Source organism: Syzygium oleosum, unplaced genomic scaffold (genome assembly GCF_021117445.2).
Source record: "Syzygium oleosum isolate NSW1041296 unplaced genomic scaffold, Sole_v2.1 Sole_v2.24, whole genome shotgun sequence".
Taxonomy (NCBI): domain Eukaryota; kingdom Viridiplantae; phylum Streptophyta; class Magnoliopsida; order Myrtales; family Myrtaceae; genus Syzygium; species Syzygium oleosum.
In genome coordinates this window covers 216,415-231,388 of record NW_026607508.1, presented here as the reverse complement: position 1 = coordinate 231,388, position 14,974 = coordinate 216,415, and the positions used below count along the sequence as shown (strand labels likewise).

Here is a 14,974-nt window from a genome sequence, read left to right as displayed (position 1 = left end):
GATGGGGTTCGGGGCGTGACAGTGTAAAACATATATCAGAGAACATCAACCACGGACACAGCCAAGCTTGTTGCATCTCCTAATGAAAATCTTCTACATGTACTTCAAAAAGCTGCAAACTAACATGCTTCTCTTCCTATTTCTTGAGGAGTAAAGTCCACGAGTGAAAATAGCCAAATTACTCTCCAATGAAATCTTTTTTATCATTTCCACACTGCAAAAGACCCAAAATAAATCTATATGACTATTTTGTCAATACTTCATTGAAAGAGTAACCATTGTAATTTATGGGTCATGTGGGAGTGAAGAAAGACATCACACAACCATACCTGTATGCTATGTTATAAACATGTAATACAAGTTAGCAAGTAATAAATATTCAGAAAGCTTTATTGTGAATCAAATCACAACGTGACACGACTCTAAAGAATGACGAGTCTAGCCCTCTTGGATATCAATCATATTCACATGTAAACAAATGACAAAGCTCTGTTTTACCCTACATGTGACAACAGTACTATCTAATAATAAAAAAATCACAATATTGATAACCATATGTCAAAAGAGTAAGTTCTTCAAAGTTTATACCTCTTAACCTTGAAACAAAACTAGTTCTTCAAATAAGACCAGAATGAAGTCACGCTTTCTAAACATAACGGCAAGATGAAAAGTAACTCAAGGGTGAGGGTTGGCCCATTATACACCCAATTTTAATAAAACTGAGTGGAAAAATGGGTCCATTAATTCATTTTGCCACCTCTACTTGTGCACAACACTCATCCTCTTTTGCTAAAAAAAAATTAAAAATCTCATATGAGCCCATGACAAGTCCTCTACAATCACCGGTCTCTCCCCCTTTCAATCATTGTATAAATCCAAGTCATCTTGAATCTTGATCATCACAAAGAGAAACGAGAACAGAGAAAAAAAATAGGAAAAATATATTATACTTAAGTTATAGGAAATTTTACCTAATCAACCAATCCATAATTGATGTTAGGTTAATAATACTCTCTTTTTTAAATTAATGGCGTAAGTATAAAGCCAATTCTGTAAATCCTTTTTTTCCTATTGACAATGTATGCTATAATATATTAAAAGAAAATCCTAAAAATGCATAGCAACGCATTGCCCCTCACTTCAAGCTAGCCTTCAATTCCTCCAACTTCATTTTCATAACAATTTGTAGCATCACTCATCACTTCACGCTATCATTCAAGGACCTCAACACCTCCCCCTTGACACCAGTGGATCTGCAGCATCATACGATTCATGAAAAACATTATTTCTCAAATTTATTAGAGAAATCAATCAAACAGTTTGCCATTCGACTGCGAGAGCGTCGACCCCATCCATCTCATCTTCATTCATTGTGGATATTCGTCAATCCACCATGATAGCATTCAAGTTGGTGTTCGCCCCCGTCAAATAGAGGTTTTAAAAGAAATCTTGAACTCTTCGTATTATTCCAACTTCAAATCATTCTCTAACATGAAACGGAAGAGCGTTAGAGAGCATGGAATACAAACCCGCTTCAAATTTGGCCACTTTGTCCCTTAGCACTTCTTGACATCACAATCTTCGCTGAATAAGATAATGATTCTTTCCTCCAAATCACTCTCCATCCTAGAACTCAACTTTTTTTTTTGGCATCGTCATCAATTTGTTTCCCTTTTCAACGCTTCAACTGCCTAATCCAGAGTGCCGGCTTTGGGACCTGCTTTTGTGGACCTCGACGCTCTAGAGAGTTCCTGATTCAATCGATTCAAATGACATGACAACCCAGCTTCATGAATTGATCGAAGATTTCTTGCTCCATGTGCTTCAAGTATGTGTCATCATGACCGAGAATGACGAACCATGCTGGAGCTTGAATTCATGGGAAACGAGCAGCACCGGTGATAATCGACAACTAGTGCGCCTGAAATATCCCTGGGCGAGACGTCGCAGGCCTTTGAAACAGAGCAACAACGGAGACGTTATTGGCAGACAGAAGCGAAGAAGCGCACGTAACCAAGACGAGGAATGCAGAGAAAGAGAGAGGGAGAGAAAGTCCACGGACACGATCATGGCGTTGCCGAGCAAGTTCAGCGAGCTTCTCTGGAATCAATCTTCGAGAGACTTGCTTTCGCTCGATCACCAATCCAAAGCTTGAGGTCGCCACTGCCGAGTCGTCAATTATCTCTATCGTGAACAGGTACTTCTCGAAACAGAGTCCAGCTTCGTCATTTCATCGAACACCTTCCTCGCAAACTCGATTCCTCCTCCACATCGCAATCAACGGCAGTGCAACTCTGAAAAAAGCGAGAGGGCAAAGCAGGAATGAACTGAAATCATACCTAGAATTCAATTCGATACAAAACGACCTGATTCAGCTGTGGGCGTCGTCAATGAGTCAGCAAAGGCCACAAACGGCTTCAAAACGTCGCCCTCAGAATAGGGCCGAACTTAAGGGATGAGCTGGAGATTTATTATTTTCTTTTCTCTCTTGTTTTTATTTTATTTTATTTTTCTTTTATTTTTTTCATAAAAAGTGCATTTTCAACTTGTCGGCAAATATTCATGTGTTAGAAACTCCCTAATCGACTCTTAAAAAATAATTTTCAGCACTAGACAAAAATTCAAGCTTATGTGTCCTTGCGGACCTAGGCCATCTTATAATTCTTCCACGAAAGATGTTACAAAAGTAGCACTCTTACTAATGCCACTTAACACAAATTGATGTGAATCAATTAGTTTATTACAAAATTACAGTGGAAGTTTCAAAGATCCTTAAAGGCATTCAGCTTTGGAATGGAACACAAAAATCACAATATTGTTATCAAATTTTAAATTGAGTTGGCACTCCTATATAGCAATGTGCATCATTCTTTTCTGAGTAAGCAAGTCACCATGTTGAGCTATATTTTGACAGTTCATATACTCAATTGTAAAAGAAAAAGTTGCGGTACTTGTACATAATAAAACGGATGAAAATTTATTGTAGTGTGATTATCCTTAAAAAAAAATCTGATAATAATGAAATTTTTATGTTCTTCCAAATTGATTTTATATTTGCTTTCCAATTTCAACTAGCTCCTATTGATTTATCGATGATTGTAATACATATTCCATGAAACGAAAAGCAAGTTGAAAACAATGACGAGTGGGAAGACTACTGTTCTTGTGCTCCCAGGATAACAAAGGTCCGTGTTCTCTCTGCCAAGCCAGTTACTCCTAGCGCTGCAAGCAACAACAAAAACATCAACCTCTCGCTCCCATAGTGAGTCATTCCTTCACCTGCGGCTTCCCCAACCGGAAGTGGTTGTTCGCGTCAGGTAAGAGAACTCTCATGGGAGATATTCGGAGAAACTCTCAAGCAGCACTTGCCCATGCCTCTGTCACAGAGGTTGACTGCCACTGCGATTTGGGCCCATAGGTAATTCCATAGGGTATATACGCAAAAATGAAGTCAAGAGAGATATACCTCCATGAACTAGTGGAACAATAATAGAAGAAAATAAACAGTGTAAGACATATATCAAAGAACATCAACCACAGACATAGCCAAGGTTGTTGCATCTCACAATGAAAATCTTCTACACGTACCTCAAAAAGCTGCAAACTAACATGCTTCTCTTTCTATTTCTTGCAGAGTAGAGGCCACGAGTGAAAATAGCCGAATCACTCTCAAGTGAAACCTCTTTTATCATTTCTACACTGCAAAAGACAAAATAAATCTATATGACTATTCTGTGAAGACTTCATTGAAAGAGTGGGAGTGAAGAAAGACATCACACAGCCCTACCCATATGCTATGTTATAAACATCTGATACAAGCTAGCAAGTAATGAATATTAAGAAAGCTTTATTGGGAATCAAATCACAACGTGACACGGCTCTAAAGGATGACGAGTCTAGACCTCTTGGATATCAATCATATTCACATGTAAACAAATGACATCTCTGTTTTACCCTACATATTACAACAGTACTTTCTAACAGTCAAAGAATTACAACATTCATGACCAGATGTCAAAAGAGTCAGTTCTTCAAAGTTTATACCTATAACCTCGAAACAAAACTAGTTCTTCAAATGAGGCCAAATGGAATTCATGCTTTCTAAACATAACAGCAAGATGAAAAGTAACTCAAGGGCAAGGAGTGTTAGCATTTCGTGTCCAGAGTAAAACAGAAGAAGAAAAATTCTAACCAGTTTATGCAGACATTTTGGGAGACAACTCTCCAGTCTTGACATAATGTGCAAGTTTAGGGAGGCCAAAGAACATGAGTAGTCAGACAAAAAACCATAATCTTCTCTTAATGCACACCCAGCTTCTAATGTAACTTCCATTTGTGGAAAGTGTTAAGCTTGGTAAGCACAACCTGAAACCTACAGCAAGCAAACTAAGTTCAAGTATGCATCATCAGGACTGTGAATTAAAATGTACTCTAAGGTCCAACTTTCATCCATAGAAAAAAGGAATCCTACAAGGTAGTGCTAGAATATTACTGGTAGAGGTATTGTGAAATTCATCTTCAATACGAACAAGACTAGTTCTCCATTGTGGTCAGGAAGACCCAGGCAATTGCGAGCCCAAGCCACATATTAGCAAGACGCGAGAAAATAGATGGCACAAGAGTTATGGATTTCAACCCCACACAACACAAAATAATCCACAGGAAAGGCAAAAGAACTCTTAGGATAGTGAAAACTGCAATATGAAGAGTTGACTAATCACTATTAAAAGAAATAGTTTCCACTTCTCGTGCAATACATTAGCGAGCATTGACAACTGATCAACTGTGCTAGACCATTAAGATTTTATTGTGCTTTATGACTACCGGTTTCTAACACTAACATCGGCTCAACTTGAATAAGACAAAGAACATGAGAGTACTAACTTTGGCACCACAATTAAACTAACCTCACTTGCTACTGTCGATTTGTTGAAGAGATCCAGCAAATTTGTGAGACAACATTTGGTGAAGTTGAATTTCATCCAGAGATGGAAGAAGCTTTTGTTATATCTCATAGACCTAATAAAGAGGCGAAGAGGCTCTAAGAATTTAATAGAGGGCCGGAGGAGAAGAGTTGATGGGACATTTCAGAAAAGGACCAACTTTCAAGTCCAATCGAAAAAGAGGAGGCAGGGCAGGAACCTTTTTTTTGTTTGGGTGGGTTTCTTTTCTTTTCTTTTATGGGATAATGACACAAACGATTCCTAAATTTTGGCTCAATATATAATTTGATCCATAAACTTTTAATTTGTTCAATGTAGTCTCTTAACATTAACCTAATGTGCAATGTAGTCCTCGAACTTTTAATTTATTCAATGTCATCCCTGAACTTTTGGTACATGTTCAATTCAGTCCCTGAACTTGAATTAATGGAAAAGACTGCTCAAGTTCAGGGACTGAATTGAATATGTACCAAAAGTTCAAGAATGACATTGAACAAATTAAAAGTTCGGGGATCACATTGCACATTGAATTAAAATTCAAGAATTATATTAAAAAATTAAAAGCTCAGGGACCAAATTACACATTGAGCTAAAGTTCATGGACTGTTTGTGTCATTTTTCCTTCTTTTATCAAGCAGTACTTCCTTCTCTCTGAACGTCCCAAATTCTAATAGATTTTTTTTTGATCGAAATACAAATTCTATTAGATGGAAAGTATCTATTTCCAATGCTCTAGGTTTTTTCACTTGATCTAATTCTGTGGAAGGGATACCCTACGTGTGAATAGATTCTTTTTTTCTGGTGAGACCAAAGCCATAAGCTAAGTGACAGAAATCCCTGAATGGAGCCAATGGATGGCAATGCCATCCAAAGCAAGATTTCCTCCCAGGTCTCCAACTTTCCACAAGCTCATACAGCTGAGAAATACTTGAACTCCCTTACCCTCCTAAACTAACCAAAGCTGATAAAAAAGCCATGGATTCCACATGAATTCACTGTCTATTACGTCAACAATAAAAGTAAGCCCATATTGAATAGTGCTCGTGTAGCTGCTCTACTATCATCAATGCTTAACACAATGAGCAAACTCAGGATGCTAACAGGTTCATGACAGGAGAAATAACCTCACGCCCTTGCTACCAATGATCCCCACGAGCAAATGCCACCTGAAGTGATGAAAGTGGCTGGAATCTCTCACAACGATCTCACGATCAACAATCTTTGCAATAAGTTTAATTGGGAATGACAATCCCCGCAAATGCGAAGATTCTTCATTACAGTTATCGTACTACACTTGATGGTAGTAATCATATGCGAATCATTTACCTCTTTTACCATCATCAAGGATTGCACCTGATATAGTCCAGAACTACGAAACTCGGACACATCAATAGCACGCCTAAATTTGCCTCAAAGTTCAAAAAACTCATAACAAATATCAAGCCAGATTACATATTATGTTGGTGACATAAATTAGCATCAGAAAAAGCGATGCCTAGACAGGGTTATGCCATAAATTATCTTAACAATCTGATAATCAAGTTAAAAGCATGAATGGGCTTGTGATCACAGCTGCAACCCTCAATAAAGACATAAACATCCGGAAAAGACCTGATCTGGACATTCATCATGCTTCCTTTCTCGGTCCCTTGATGAAATTCTGTGTTTGGAAAAGCAGTAAATGGCACATGGATTGTCAGTCAGAGTACACTGAATCATTTGAAGACAATTTATGGATTGCTACATGATTAACTACATCCTCTTACTAAAGAATAGAATGCTAATCATCGTCAATAACATTCATACATATCTTTATCCATAAGGCGCTGTCTGAACAAATTATGGTTATTAAATGTTTTAACTTCTTGAGACAAAATAATTAGCATTAACGGTTTCTGCCGTCACAGAAACAGGAGAGAATCTCATTATGCTAGAATCACCACCAATGATGTCACATACCTATTTGCACTCTACATGCAGTACAAAGAGTCAGAATACTATAGTTCAATTAGTTTGCGATGAATTCACCACAAGAATGGGAACTCCCTTGAACTGCAAGTTTGACTTAGGTTATAGTCAAATGAAGAGATTAACTAACAGGAATAAGAACAATGAACAATATGATCAGAATAAACCAAGAATCAGGAATGAAGACCAAGGATATCGCCTAACTTCATCTTGAAGACCTCTATAGTGTCCTCGTTGTGATTGACTACCATCATGCAAGGAAATCTACAGCTATACGTATACTCAATCTTAGCATGAGCATCATATCATAGTGCCACAGCAAGAAACATTGCCATAGAGCCCTAACACATGCCATTACGTTGTTAACAGGCTATAGTATAGAAAGGTCACACCATGCAGCTGTCTTGTAATATGCACAAGCAACTGATTATTCAATATGCATCAGAGGTGCATCATCATACTGTAGATGCTGTGCATGATGTCAAGAAAGCAAGGAATCATAAGTTCAAAGGTCTTACCAAGTTGTGCACGGGCATGAGAGGACTCACAGAAAGAATCAATGCACGCAGATCCAATGAGAAGCCTGAGTAACCCATGGCCTGTGAGGCTTTGGAGCTGAAAACCAAACGTTAGCATTTAGAATACATATAATACCTTAACAAATCATAGATTCCACAATGTCATAAACAGCAAATGAATGGAAAAAGGAGGGGTCAAAAAGGCAAAGAGAAATGATATTCATGTAATAGGGTTCTACTAAACAGAGAAGAAACAGGCACCAAATTGACTTTATCATTCTGAAGACAAATTGTTTCAAGACCATCTTTTCTGTATGTAATGAGTTTCCAAAGCGTATTAATTATCTAAGAGGTATGAAAAGGTCATGGTCTAATCAATCTCTTGATATATTTGTAACTTAAGAGCTAAAATTGGAGAATTGCTAGATCAAAAAGCATATAAATTGAAATATATCTTTAGTAATTCACAATAGGGATCAAGGAAGAAGATATTTCTCTCTAATGAGTCTAACCAATGGAATATCTACGATTAAGACACTACTTGTCATTTTCCTTAACCAAGGACATGACTTCCCATTTCTCAAATGGCAATCTACGAATACCCAGTCTAGAGGACAACTACATATGATAAACAGGACATCTGAAAACTGGCCAAAGGAAAAGACAGGCATCAGAAACTCTACCTTTTGTTTACCAGGCAAATTCTACACCTATTCATAGCAACCATTATATGGCTGAGCACCGCTCCACTCAAGCAACCATACATAGTATCAATCTTGTTTAACTGTAGCCACCATCTCAAGATAGGCACCACATCCTTGACGAAGAAAACTTCTGAATGGATTCTTATCCAACAAATGACCCACTATTTCTACGGTTGCAATTCCATTAACCCTTTGTCATTACAAAACATTCCACTGGGCCAACTTTATAGGTATTCTCCTTTGTCGTCTCAGGTCATATGCATTTGCAAGGGAGTCAAATGGCGTATCTGTATCTAAGCATTCGGACACGCCATTGCATATGTTTTGGGAAGGTTCAACACTAATCCTCTTTGACGATATATCCGGAATTTGCATAGACATCCCTCCTGTGTTGATATCGATATCCAATTTAACATCATCTTCAGCCACCAACAACTCTGACAAAGGACTTACGTCCTCATAGCACATATTCTTCTTAGTTTTGGCCTCTTTTTGCTTCCTCGGCCTCTTTTTGCTTCCTCAGCCTCTTCCTCTTTTCCTTATCCTTTGCCTTCCGCTGAATGGTCGGGCAATATATCCCCTTAACTTTTGCCTCTTTTATGTTCCTCTTCCTCTGCATTTTCTTCTCTTTTCTCTTCTGCTGCAATGTTAAGGAGTTTGTTTCACCAGTTGATTGGATTTGCTGGGGATCCAATGACTGAGTGGAAGTTTGAGTGAAAGTTTTCGCAGGAAATGAAATAATGAGGCCTGAATTTTGATTGAAGAGTGGACAATTAGGCTGCTGAGGCTGCGAATTGATTGGACGTGGGGGCCAGTATGTGGGGGGAGGAGGAAGTGAGGGAGTTGGAAAGAGGTGGGACTTTTGGATTCCATGCAAAGAATAATGCTCTTGATAATTGAGATATGGGACACTAGGAGGAGCCTTTGGACCATTATTTCCATTATCATGACCATACATCCTAATAAGTTGCCGCAAGTTGGAAGTTGGAGGAGGGTAGGCAGCTGGCGCCTCAGCCTCAAGACCTTGACGGGTCCAATTACCGTAGTTCCTCTGAGAATACATACCGGTTGGGTAATCTCTGGTCCGAACCTTCAAAGATCAAATCATAAAGTTAAAATCAAAGGCCCAAAACGAAATGCTTAATTGTCTTCATAGAGCAAGTTCAGAAAGCAAAGGCGAACTCATGTAATAAACAATACTGGCAGTGGCAGAACAAGTCGAACACGTGGAGTATTACATTTCAGAGCAAGAAATAACTCTCAAAATCTAAACCTAGCTTCCGCTCACCGAGTTCACCTCCTGATTAAGCTTCATTCTCAATTTTAACAGCAAATGACTAGGGGATGATCGGCCTATCCTGTTTTGGAACCGGGAACCAAACGAACCTGCTAGTTCCCAATTCCACCCAGGAACTGGCCACTTTTTATTTTCTTTTCTTATTGTTTTAATTACATTTTTCTTTTTGTTTCATTGCAGCTCGGTTTTGCTAGAATATGCAGCAAACCATTTCGAGCATACGGCCAAAATGCATATTTGACACCCTGTAAGTTAGAATCTATTCTCTCGAACGTCTCCTTTTTGCTTCGCCGGAGGAATGTCCTCCGACCATCAATCACACATCCGGTCCCCGAAACAACGCTACCTACTTTGACCGTCACCGGACCGCCGGCCGCCTATCCCGGTCACCGTTTTGGCCATTAAAACTTAAAACCGACAACCAAATCTCGTTTTCCGGCTACCAAAACTTCCGGCCCAAAGAAGACGCGCTAAATCTATTCAACCAAACATACAAGACAAGAAACCGAGATAGTGAACTAACGGACCGGCCTCAAACCGCGGGCCTCTCGGATGGGTAAAGGATTCTCCGGGCGACTCTGACCTCTGCCCCTCGCGCGACTCTGCCCTCCCTGCTGCTGTGCGACCTGTTCTCCTGCTGCTGCGCGGCGCCTTCTGGTTCCCTTTCTTTTTGTTTCTTTCGCTTAGTCAAAGGAAGAGCATTCCATATGATTTAAGATCAAAGAAAAAGACGCGAGGAAATGGAGGGCATCATTTATGACAAGCAGTGTACCATAGAAGTCGACCTTCCATTAAATTTGTCAGAAATAGGCACATTGAATATTGTCGGGTTTCGAGAAGTTTGTGAGACATTTCTCGGAATGAAGAATCGCCACAAAATTTATCAGAGTTCATCGGAAATTTTGCCGATGAATTAATGGAAAACGCTCTATAGCTGCGTCCATTGGTTCCAGATAAAATCATGGGTGGTGGGCAGATCAACTCTACGAACAAATCTAGTACGCGGAACGCGGAACTTGTGCGTTTTCATGACAGACCGACATAAATTCCTCTGCTATCTATAGCATAGTCAACCTAGCAGAGTATTTGCCATATGATTGTGGGTTTCTCGGTTGCCATGGGTAGAGAATTCGAGTTGCACCTTTGGGAATTCAGCTCTAATGTGCAAGTGGTAGACAAAATAAATGTTACTTTTACAGTAGTATTATATTGTGGTATATGTCATTCCGATCTCCCACAATATCAAAAAACGAATGGGAACAACTTCTTGTCTGTAGTGTTCGGGTAGTGTTCGGGTATGAGATGTTAAAAACATCATCCTTTTCGATTCTCTTCTTAGATAATAAACGACAAATTGTAGGTGTGGTCACGGAAGTAAAGTGGGCACCAAAGTTAAAAAATTCAAAATCGGGGATAAAGTGTTAGAAACGCGAATCTTTGATGAGAAATAATAAATGTTTACGGTGGTACACTGGGAGGCTATTACCAAAAGCTACGCCTATCCACATTATCCCATCACTATTACAATCATTATTCGATCTTAGAATCGATAAACTTTTGATCACTTCACACACGATTTCTTCCATCAGTTGAAGTATTCATATACGTGTGTAAGAGATGATTCGTGGGATAATCATGTTTGTCCTCATTTTGTTTCTCTCATATTATGTCGAAAGAAGGAGGCGGTACCGAAGACACAATTCATTTATATTAGATTTTTCAGATTTATATAAGAAATTCAAGAAAAAAAATTATATAAGTACACGATGGTACGAAAAATCTGATCCGGTTTATTCATTATTCTTTCTTTGTTTTTACTGTTTTATTTTATTTTATTTTCCAAGAAGTAGAAGCTGGTTCATATGATTCATTTATTTTTCTTTGCAGCTTACATTTGTTTTTCTTGTACTGCCTTGCCTTATGTTGGGTTACATGGGTCAAGCTGCCTACCTTATGGACCACCATTCTGATTATGAGCAAGTGTTTTTCTCTTCAATCCCAAGTAAGCATTATGTAATAAGAATTTACAAATATTATCTGCATGAAGGAGTTCATCTCCCTTGATAGTTGACTGATAATTTTGTTACTCAAATGTGATACGGTTTTAGGAATAAATAAGTTTTTTTGTTATACAGTCAGTAATAACCAAATATTGATCATACGTTAAAGAGTGAAAGGCAATAACACAAGAAAATTGACAAATTCGTCATGATCGTAGCAGCTTTTAAAAAGATGTTTCATTCAACTTTGAGTGCTGTAACTTTAAAGCACGTATTACTGAGAACTCGAGTTATAATACATTTTACAACACGGTTACAGTGTAATATAATAACGCCATAGTCTTAGCTGTATCAAATGCATTCGACGCTCAATTGGATTATCAAAGTGAAGAATGAGGAGAGGGATAGGTCATCGAGACTCTTTGAACATCTTATGTGATCCTCGATGAAGTTTGATGGGCTCTTGACCCATTTGATGTAAAAGCCCATTAAAGGCAAATGTGTGGCCCATATTGGCAAGGCCTCTTTCACCAGCTACATTTCTCGAGGCCCCCGCACGACGGCCCGGCAGTCTCGAAGGGAGGCTCGGGATCAGATCGCGAGTCTTAAAAACCCGAGTCCTCCAATGCGAAGTCGATCTCGCTGGAGAATTCATTCCACTGCGAACCTAGCGCATGGCCGCCTCGGAATGATATTCGGTACCATGTAGTCATAGCGGGATAGAATAAGACATCTTCGTCTTAATCTAGCAAAAAACAGCTCGGAGTTCATATGTTTAGTTCCCGATCCAGTGAAAAATAGCCTAAGTAATATAAATCTGGTTAACAATTATAAGTACGTGTTAAATATTTGAAATATAACCCTTCTTTAGTTCCTCGCTATCAATGAAAGTGTATATTTCATTCTAATTTAAAGTTTTATTGAGATGACCGAAGAATTTATTACGTACTTCTATGCCTCTAAAACTTAAGAAGACATTGTAAATCTTTTTGGATTTCGACCGGAAAAGCCATCGGATGATGGAGTTCGACAAGGAGCAACAACTATTAGCTAAAGATTTGATAGGGTTTTCAAGTAGTTCGGTCGCCACTTGATCTTGTTGATTTGCTCTTATACTAAGGGAATAGAGATGCGTGACTTTTTGGTTAACGGTGGTGTATAAGCCTTTAAGGATAAGGATGCACATGCACCTCGACCAAAAAAAAGGATAAGGATGGATCTGTACTGATTTAAGGTTATGAATACATGGACTTTTTTTCATTGAAGACCGCGTATCTCCGCGTTATCCGGACTGTATGATTGACACAAGCTTTTTTGTGGCCAAGGAAGGCAGTGAATAGTGTAGATCTGTACTGATCCTAGTGGACTCAATTATTGCACCCACCGACGAAAAACTCTAGGCGCTCACTCATTAAATCAACCTGGTGGCTTCCTCGAAATTTCATCCCCAACTTATGACAAGTTACTTTTTCCTTGCTATATAATGATTTACAACATGACCAGTCAAGACATATTTTAATTACACGCACGATCAAGTATACCTGCAAAATATAATATTTTATCTATTATGAATAGTAGAACTTTGGAAAAAATGGCGTTTTAGTATGGAATAAGATATGTAATATGTACGAACATATGGACTTATTTTCACTGTAGACCATGTACTAGTTAGGAATGATCGGTTCTCAATTCAATTTTTGATTTCAAAATAAAATTGAGAATCGGACTGGAAGGGCTGGTTCTCAATTTTGACAATCGGGAATAGGACCGATTGATCCTAGGACCCATCACTGGTCCGGTCCGTCCAATGAAACCGGTCACTTTGTTATTTTTTTCCCATCATAACGAAAGAGAGTGACAAATCTCAACATATTGACGGAAACGACGATGAGTGAAGATTCATTATGGTGCAACGATAAGGGGAAAGCATTGTACATGGGTTTAGTTCACATTTTGCTAATTTTTTTGAATAAATTAAAAAAAAAGTATATGTAGTCGGTTCAGTCTGGTTCTCCCTTAAAACCGAGAATCAAACCGCTCGGACACCGGTTCCACTTTTAGGAATCAAGAACCGAACCGACACTCTCGGGAACTGGACCAAACCGGCTGGTTTGGCCCGAGTGGTTCCCAGTCTAGGCGGTCTGTTTTGCACACCCTTAATACTAGCTTCGAGGAAATGGCTTTGATCTATTTAGTCTTTGTTGACATCTAAATTTTGACCAATCATTTAGTGATTAAATTCATAAAAAATCAGGGATTAAATTTTAACTCCTAAACAAAAAATATTAAAATTGCATAGCATATAGTTTAGGATCATTTCAGAGCTTTCCAAAGAGATTTGGGTACTGAATGAAATGCATTTTGACGGCCGGGCGGCCTGTCCGAACCAGCTGGTTTCTGTCTGATTTCGAGTGGCAAAAGAAGGTGTTTACATTCGGAACTGGGTTTCGTGTCTTGCACAAAAAATGTTTATCAAATTATATCCTAGGACATATCCAAAATTCAGAATTTTTGGAGTTGAATTACTAGTTATTTCAAAAGGATTTCTGCGGCTATGCGGCTGCCCAGAATAGCACCGATTATGTGCAAGTTCGGTTTTCTCTCTCTCGGGGACTATTTGGTGTTATTGTTGCATATGGAATTGTTAGTGGTCTGCCCTAAGAATCAATCAAGGTTGATACTCTAATATTAGTTGTGGATTAGGTTGTGTCGGAAAACCGATCTTCATTATACTTAGGTAGTCATAATGTGTTGCTAGAGACCGCTTATGACTTGTGGGCCAAAAGAGTTTTGGGCACACTGCTAATGTTTAGTGAACCTACAGGGTCGCACACAATAGCGAACGGACTTCATATTTTCTGTGCGCCTTGATCTACTTCAGAAGTATATTTATTCTCCTATTTAAATTATCTACGCGGTCGTGCGCGTTATGAGATAACGTTACATGTACGATTGGAGGTGGATAGTTTGGGCGGGCCCAAATAGCCCGGCCCATTAGGGTTTCCTATGAGGCTATATATATATATATAGATAGTGAGAGAGTCTCACGTCAGATGACACACGCCTACGTGCCTCCATAGAATACGGAAACCCTAGAGAGAGTGTCTCCAGGAGAAACTCTACGATAGAGAATCGTTCTCTATTCAGCGTTCAAGAAAAGGAACTTCAAGATCTTTCGCTAGCACGTGGATCGTTGGAGAATTCCGTTCGCGTGTGTGGATACCGGTAGAGGCGCAACACTTGGGGCGCTTATCCCGACACAATCCGGTGCCGATTTATCTTCGATATGCAAAGGTACGCGTCGAAATTCCCTTTCGATTTCAATATACACATGGATCCTGTCTGGGGTTCTATATTCCGCTGCGTTGTTTTTCGTTGATGAACCCTACAGTGGTATCAGAGCTGCTTGTGATATATTGAAGTTGAATTGAAAACCCTAATTGTTGATACATATGATGTATGCCTAAAGTGAGTCTCAATTAGGGTTAGATGAATTTAAAATACGAATTGATATGATCAATTGAGAAGGAACGAAGCAGGGATG

The 14,974-nt window shown here is 38.9% G+C and overlaps 1 long non-coding RNA gene across 1 annotated transcript; it reads right to left on the bottom strand.

Annotated features, from left to right (window-relative positions):
• Positions 1-6,498: 6,498 nt before the first annotated feature.
• LOC115691157 (uncharacterized) lies at positions 6,499-8,823 on the bottom strand. The gene is made up of 3 exons (XR_004006945.2): positions 8,113-8,823; positions 7,430-7,526; positions 6,499-6,603 (listed from the first exon to the last, which is right to left on the bottom strand). It is a non-coding gene; the product is annotated as an uncharacterized LOC115691157 (long non-coding RNA).
• Positions 8,824-14,974: the final 6,151 nt, after the last annotated feature.